This window comes from Chiloscyllium punctatum, chromosome 45 (genome assembly GCF_047496795.1).
Source record: "Chiloscyllium punctatum isolate Juve2018m chromosome 45, sChiPun1.3, whole genome shotgun sequence".
Taxonomy (NCBI): domain Eukaryota; kingdom Metazoa; phylum Chordata; class Chondrichthyes; order Orectolobiformes; family Hemiscylliidae; genus Chiloscyllium; species Chiloscyllium punctatum.
Window position 1 is genome coordinate 29039303 of NC_092783.1, and position 7118 is coordinate 29046420.

Genomic DNA, 7118 nt, shown 5'->3' on the forward strand with positions numbered 1-7118 from the left:
TCTTCAAAAAACTCAATCAAGTTTGTGAGACATGATTTCCCACTCACAAAGCCATGTTGACTATCCTGAATCAGTCCTTGCCTTTCCAAATACATGTACATCCTGTCCCTCAGGATTCCCTCCAACAACTTGTCCACCACCGAGGTCAGGCTCACCAGTCTATAGTTCCCTGGCTTGTCTTTACTGCCCTTCTTAAACAGTGGCACCATGTTAGTCAACCTCCAGTCTTCCAGCACCTCACCTGTGACTATCGATGATACAAATATCGCAGCAAGAGGCCCAGTAATCACTTCCCTAGCTTCCCACAGAGTTCTCAGGTACACCTGATCAGGTCCTGGGGATTTATCCACCTTTACCTGTTTCAAGACATCCAACACTTCCTCCTCTGAAATATGGACATTTTGCAAGATGTCACCATCTATTTCCCTACAGTCTATATCTTCCATATCTTTTTCCACAGTAAATACTGATGCAAAATATTCATTTAGTATCTCCCCCATTTTCTGTGGCTCCACACAAGGGCCACCTTGCTGATCTTTGAGGGGCGCTATTCTCTCCCTAGTTACCCTTTTGTCCTTAATATATTTATAAAAACCCTTTGGATTCTCCTTACCCCTATGTGCCAAAGCTATCTCATGTCCCCTTTTTGCCCTCCTGATTTCCCTCTTAAGTATACTCCTACTGCCTTTGCACTCTTCTAAGGATTCACTCGATCTATCCTATCTATACCTGACATATGCTTCCTTCTTTTTCTTAACCAAACCCTCAATTTCTTTAGTCATGCAGCATTCCCTATACCTACCAGCTTTCCCTTTCACTCTGACAGGAATATACTTTCTCTGGAATCTCAGTATCTCATTTCTGAAGGCTTCCCATTTTCCAGCCATCCCTTTACCTGCGAACATCAGCCTCCAATCAGCTTTTGAAAGTTCTTGCCTAATACCGTCAAAATTGGCCTTTCTCCAACTTAGAACTTCAACTTTTAGATCTGGTCTATCCTTTTCCATCATGATTTTAAAACAAATAGAATTATGGTCGCTGGCCCCAAAGTGCTCCCCACTGACACCACAGTCACCTGCCCTGCCTTATTTATGAAGAGTAGGTCAAGTTTTGCACCTTCATTAGTAGGTATATCTACATACTGAATCAGAAAACTGTTTTGTACCCACTTGACAAATTCCTCTCCATCTAAACCCTTAACATTATGGCAGTCCCAGTCTATGTTTGGAAAGTTAAAATCCCCGACCATAACTACCCTATTATTCTTACAGGTAACTGAGATCTCCTTACAAATTTGTTTCTCAATTTCCCTCTGACAATTGGGGGGGTCTACAATACAATCTCAATAAGGTTATCATCCCTTTCTTATTTCTCAGTTCCACCCAAATAACTTCCTTGGATGTATTTCCGGGAATATCCTCCCTCAGCACAGCTGTAATGCTATCCCTTATCAAAAATGCCACTCCCCCTCCTCTCTTGCCTCCCTTTCTATCCTTCCTGTAGCATTTGTAGCCTGGAACATTAAGCTGCCAGTCCTGTTCATCCCTGAGCTATATTTCTGTAATTGCTATGATATCCCAGTCCCATGTTCCTAACCATGCCCTGAGTTCATCTGCCTTCCCTGTTAGGCCCCTTGCATTGAAAAAAATGCAGTTTAATTTATTAGTCCTACCTTGTTCCTGCCTGCTCTGACTGTTTGACTCGCTTCTGTTCTCAACTGTACCAGTCTCAGATTGATCTCTTTCCTCACTATCTCCCTGGGTCCCACCCCCCCCCCCCCCCCCACCCCACCACCATCCCCCCCACTTTACTAGTTTAAATCCTCCTGAGCAGTTCTAGCAAATTTCCCTGCCAGTATATTAGTCCCCTTCCAATTTAGGTGCAATCCATCCTTCTTGGACAGATCACTTCTACCCCAAAAAAGATTCCAATGATCCAAAAATGTGAATCCTTCTCCCATACACCAGCTCCTCAGCAATGCATTCATCTACTCCATCCTCCTATTCCTGCCCTCATGAGCTCATAGCACCGGGAATAATCCAGATATTGCTACTCTCGAGGACCTTTTTAAATTTCTGCCTAACTCTCTGTAATCTCCTAATTAATTCATTGCCTGACTCCCCAAGGTCTGTTCACCACCTGCAAGGCACAACTCATGAGAGTGTGATTGAATATCCCTCACTCACCCAGATTGGTGGTGCCAAACCCACAAACAGGCTCTCCGTCCTCACTACCAGCAGTGTGTACTATCTGCCAAAATTCACCGAAGATCCTTAGAGAGCATGATGTAAATCCATGGCCACTTCCATCCTGAAGGACAAGGACAGCAGATATATGGGAATACCATCATGAGCAATTTCCTTCCAATCCACTAACGTCTTGACTTGGAAACATATCGCCATTTCATCACTACGGCTTGGTCAATATCCCTCCCAGTAGTATTGTGAGTCTGCCTACAGTAGTGATGGTTCAATTAGGCAGTTCAACACCACCTTCGCAAGGGCAACCAGGAAGGGATAATAAATGCTGGCCAGCCAGCTGACCCCACATCCCATGGGTGAATGTAACAAAACTGACGGGCTGTAACTGAAACTTGCTGAAAAAGATGGCAGCTCAACAATCCTGTTACGGGGTACTCAGGTGAGATAGAGGATGGAATAGAGTGGGGTGGGGTTTACGATATTGATCAAATATTCAATTGTTGATGCCTTGGCAGGATCGAGGCCATAAGGGCAGAAATAAACAAATACAATTATAAACATTGCTGGGTGTGTTCTGTAGACCCTCACACAGTCAGTGAGAGACAGAGGATCAAAAATGTAATGACAGTATAAGTCAATAAAAGTGTGAGTTTTTAACCACCTAAATAGTTTTTGGAGTAGTTTTGGTGTGCAAGGTTGGAAGGGAACACATCTTTATATTGCACACAGGGGAATTTATATTGCACACAGGAGAATTTATTTAGCCAGTAGATAGGAAGCCCAACAAAGCAGGGGGCTCTTCTGGCCCTACTATTTGGAAATGAACCCAAGGAGGTAGGAAGTATTGCAGTCAGGGCACATTTTGGAGTTTGGTGATTTAGAATAGTCATGGGTAAGGATAAGGATGAGTCAGGAATAAAATTTGAAAAATGGGGAAAGATTGATTTTCCTAATATATGATACAGTTTGATCAAATTGAATTGGCAGAAGCTACTGGCAGATAACAGAGTAGTGGGATTCAAGGAGGGAATAGAAAGAGTACAAGGGCAAATACGTTTGTGTAAAGACCAGCACCAGGGAACTCTGATTAACGACAAAAGATAAAGCTTATGACAGATACTGAGGGTTGAGTATGAGATTCCGGAGAAACTTCAAAAGGAATTAAAACAGCTAATAAAGCACATGAGAAAGCCTTTGTGGGTAAAATAAAGGAAATCCCAAAATGCTTTAAAAACCTGTAAAGAGCAAGGGAATAACTAGGGAAAGAGTAGGGCCCAAAAGGGACCATAGGGGCATAGGACCATAGAAGCAAGACGTTCTCAATGAATACTTTGCGTCATTCTTCACAAAGGAAGAGGAGGACTGCAGGTATTGGCATCAGGATGGAGGACAGCGAAATATGAAATGGAATTAACAGAGAGGGGAGAGGTACCAGTGGATCAGCAGGCTTAAAAATGGATAACTCTGCAGGCGCTGATGGCATGTATCCCATGCTGTTGTCAGAGGCAAGGAAGGAGATACCAAGGCCCCGACAGCCACATTCAAATCTTCTCTGACCACAGGTGAGGTGATTAACTACTAAAAGTGTCTTATTATTAAAGGGAGGAAGGGATTGACCAGGAACTTACAAGTCAATCAGCTTAACCTCAGTAGTGGGGAAATTATTAGAAAGAAGTCTGAGACACCGAAAGTATATCATTTGGAATGACATGGCTACTCAATATGGATTTGTTAAGGGAAGGTAATTTGATAATTTTTTTTTGGATATAACCAGGGGTGTTAATGAAGGCAGTGGTCTATATAGACATTAGCAAGGTTTATTCATGAAGTCTATCATCCCAAGAGTAGATCAAGTTTTGCACCTTCTCTAGTAGATACATCCACATACTGAATCATAAAATTTTCTGTAGATACTTAACAAATTCCTCTCCATCCAAGCCCTTAACATTATGACAGTCCCAGTCTATGTTTGGAAAGTTAAAATCCCCTACTATAACCACCCTATTAGTCTTACAGATAACTGAAATCTCCTTATTTCTCACTGACTACTGGGGGAAGTCTATAGTACAGTCTCAATAAGGTGATAGTCCCTTTCTTATTTCTCTTGATACATTAGCTTTAATTTTCCAAAACTCCCCTGATTCAGCAGCAGTCCCATTAGATTGGAAAGTAGTGATAGTAGCTTCTTTATTCAAAAAGCAGGGAAGTACAGGCCAATTAGCTTATTGGAGGGACCAGGTTAGAAACTATCATTAAAGAAGGAATAGCAAGCTACTTGGATAAGTTCAAGGTAATCAAGCAGAGTCAATATGGTTTTGTGAAAAGGAAAATATGTTTAAACTAATTTATTGGCGTTCTTTGCAGAGGTAACACACAGTGTGGGTGAAGGGAACCAGGAGGATGTTTTGTGCTTGGATTTCCAGAAGGTATTTGTAGAAAATAAAAGCTTATAGGCGGGGTAGTATATTGGCATTGATAGGCTGACTAACAGGAAGCAGAGAGTAGGAATACATGGGTCCTTTCCAGATTGGCAAGATGGAATAAGTCGTGTTACACAGAACATGCATGAAGTGCTGATGGCTAAAATCTGCTCCTATTCCATATGTTCATATGTGGGATGACTTTACTTTATAACCAACTCAATGTCACAGAGGGGGGTCAAAGATGTCACAACCTATTCTCTGTTCTAGACAGCCATATAAACAGTTTGTTCTTTGCAATGTGTTTCTGCCCAGAAACCCCTTCAGTCACACCAATGTGTTAGTGTCAGCCCTGCCCACAAACTCAGAGACCAGCAGTGTCTCAAATTTTAGGCTGTTTTTCTCCAACAACAGTGAGTACTGACTCTCAGACACTGGAGACTGGCCCAACCTGCTGCAACCTCCAGTAAGAGGCAAGTCGGGATGTGAGGGGTTGTTCGATTATCAACTGTGAACCTGTCTCCATGGCAACATCCTTCATTGCCCAAGAGTGTGAGCCAGCTGGTGGCACTCACACACTGACTATCCCTTCCCTACCTCAGTGAAAACCTGGATATGTACACCACTGTACACTGCAATGTGTACCCTGTACATCAGGGCTGGGTACACCACTGTCCACTGGAATCTGTGCACCCTGTACATCAGGGCTGGGTACACCACTGTCCACTGCAATGTGTACCCTGTACATCAGGGCTGGGTACACCACTGTCCACTGCAATGTGTACCCTGTACATCAGGGCTGGGTACACCACTGTCCACTGGCATCTGTGTACCCTGTACATCAGGGCTGGGTACACCACTGTCCACTGGAATCTGTGCACCCTGTACATCAGGGCTGGGTACACCACTGTCCACTGGAATCTGTGCACCCTGTACATCAGGGCTGGGTACACCACTGTCCACTGCAATGTGTACCCTGTACACCACTGTCCACTGAAATGTGTACCCTGTATATCAGGGCTGTATACACGACCGTCCGCTAGAATCTGTGTAACCCTTACATCAGCATTGTGTACGCCACTGTCAACTAGAATCTGCGTATTCCCTGCATCAACACTGTGTACATCACTGTCCACTGGAATCTGTGCACCCTGTACATCAGGGCTGGGTACACCACTGTCCACTGGAATCTGTGCACCCTGTACATCAGGGCTGGGTACACCACTGCCCACTGGAATCTGTGCACCCTGTACATCAGGGCTGGGTACACCACTGTCCACTGGAATCTGTGCACCCTGTACATCAGGGCTGGGTACACCACTGTCCACTGGAATCTGTGCACCCTGTACATCAGGGCTGGGTACACCACTGTCCACTGCAATGTGTACCCTGTACACCACTGTCCACTGAAATGTGTACCCTGTATATCAGGGCTGTATACACGACCGTCCGCTAGAATCTGTGTAACCCTTACATCAGCATTGTGTACGCCACTGTCAACTAGAATCTGCGTATTCCCTGCATCAACACTGTGTACATCACTGTCCACTGGAATCTGTGCACCCTGTACATCAGGGCTGGGTACACCACTGTCCACTGGAATCTGTGCACCCTGTACATCAGGGCTGGGTACACCACTGCCCACTGGAATCTGTGCACCCTGTACATCAGGGCTGGGTACACCACTGTCCACTGGAATCTGTGCACCCTGTACATCAGGGCTGGGCACACCACTGTCCACTGGAATCTGTGCACCCTGTACATCAGGGCTGGGCACACCACTGTCCACTGGAATCTGTGCACCCTGTACATCAGGGCTGGGCACACCACTGTCCACTGGAATCTGTGCAAACTCTATATCAGGGCTGTGTACAGCATCATCCACTGGAATCCACATACCCTCTACATTAGCACTGTGTACACCACTGTATATTGGAATCTGTGTACCCCTTATGTCAGGACTGTGTATAACACTGTCCTCTGGAGTCTGTGTACCTGTTGCACCAACGTCGACTGGAATCCAAGTATCTGGAGAATTGTGTGCACTTTTGATCTGTGTATCTGAGGAAGGATGTTCTGGTTATGGAGTGAGTGAAAGAAAGGATTACTTGTATCAGTACATCGGTGTAGCCTGCTGGGGCACTTGAAGAGCTGGTACCCTACTCTCCTGGGTTATTAGAATCTAGTTAGTTTAGCTTATAGGTACCATTGTTATGTTGTAACAGTGATGCAATCAGCGAATAAAGAGGATGACTAAAATTAATCAAATATGTCTGCAAGAGGGTTTTTTATTCCAGACTTCCAAAGAGTATGATCTCTGGGACGAACCTAGAGAGAGGCTTATAGGTCTGAGTCCATAAGGGATTCCACGGGCCCTCTCAAATCTGTACTTGAAGGCCTGCATCCTCGGGTCTTAAAGGCTTAGTTGCAGAGACAACAGAGACATTGGTTATAATTTTCCCAAATGCCTCAGATTCTAGAAGGGTCCCAACTGATT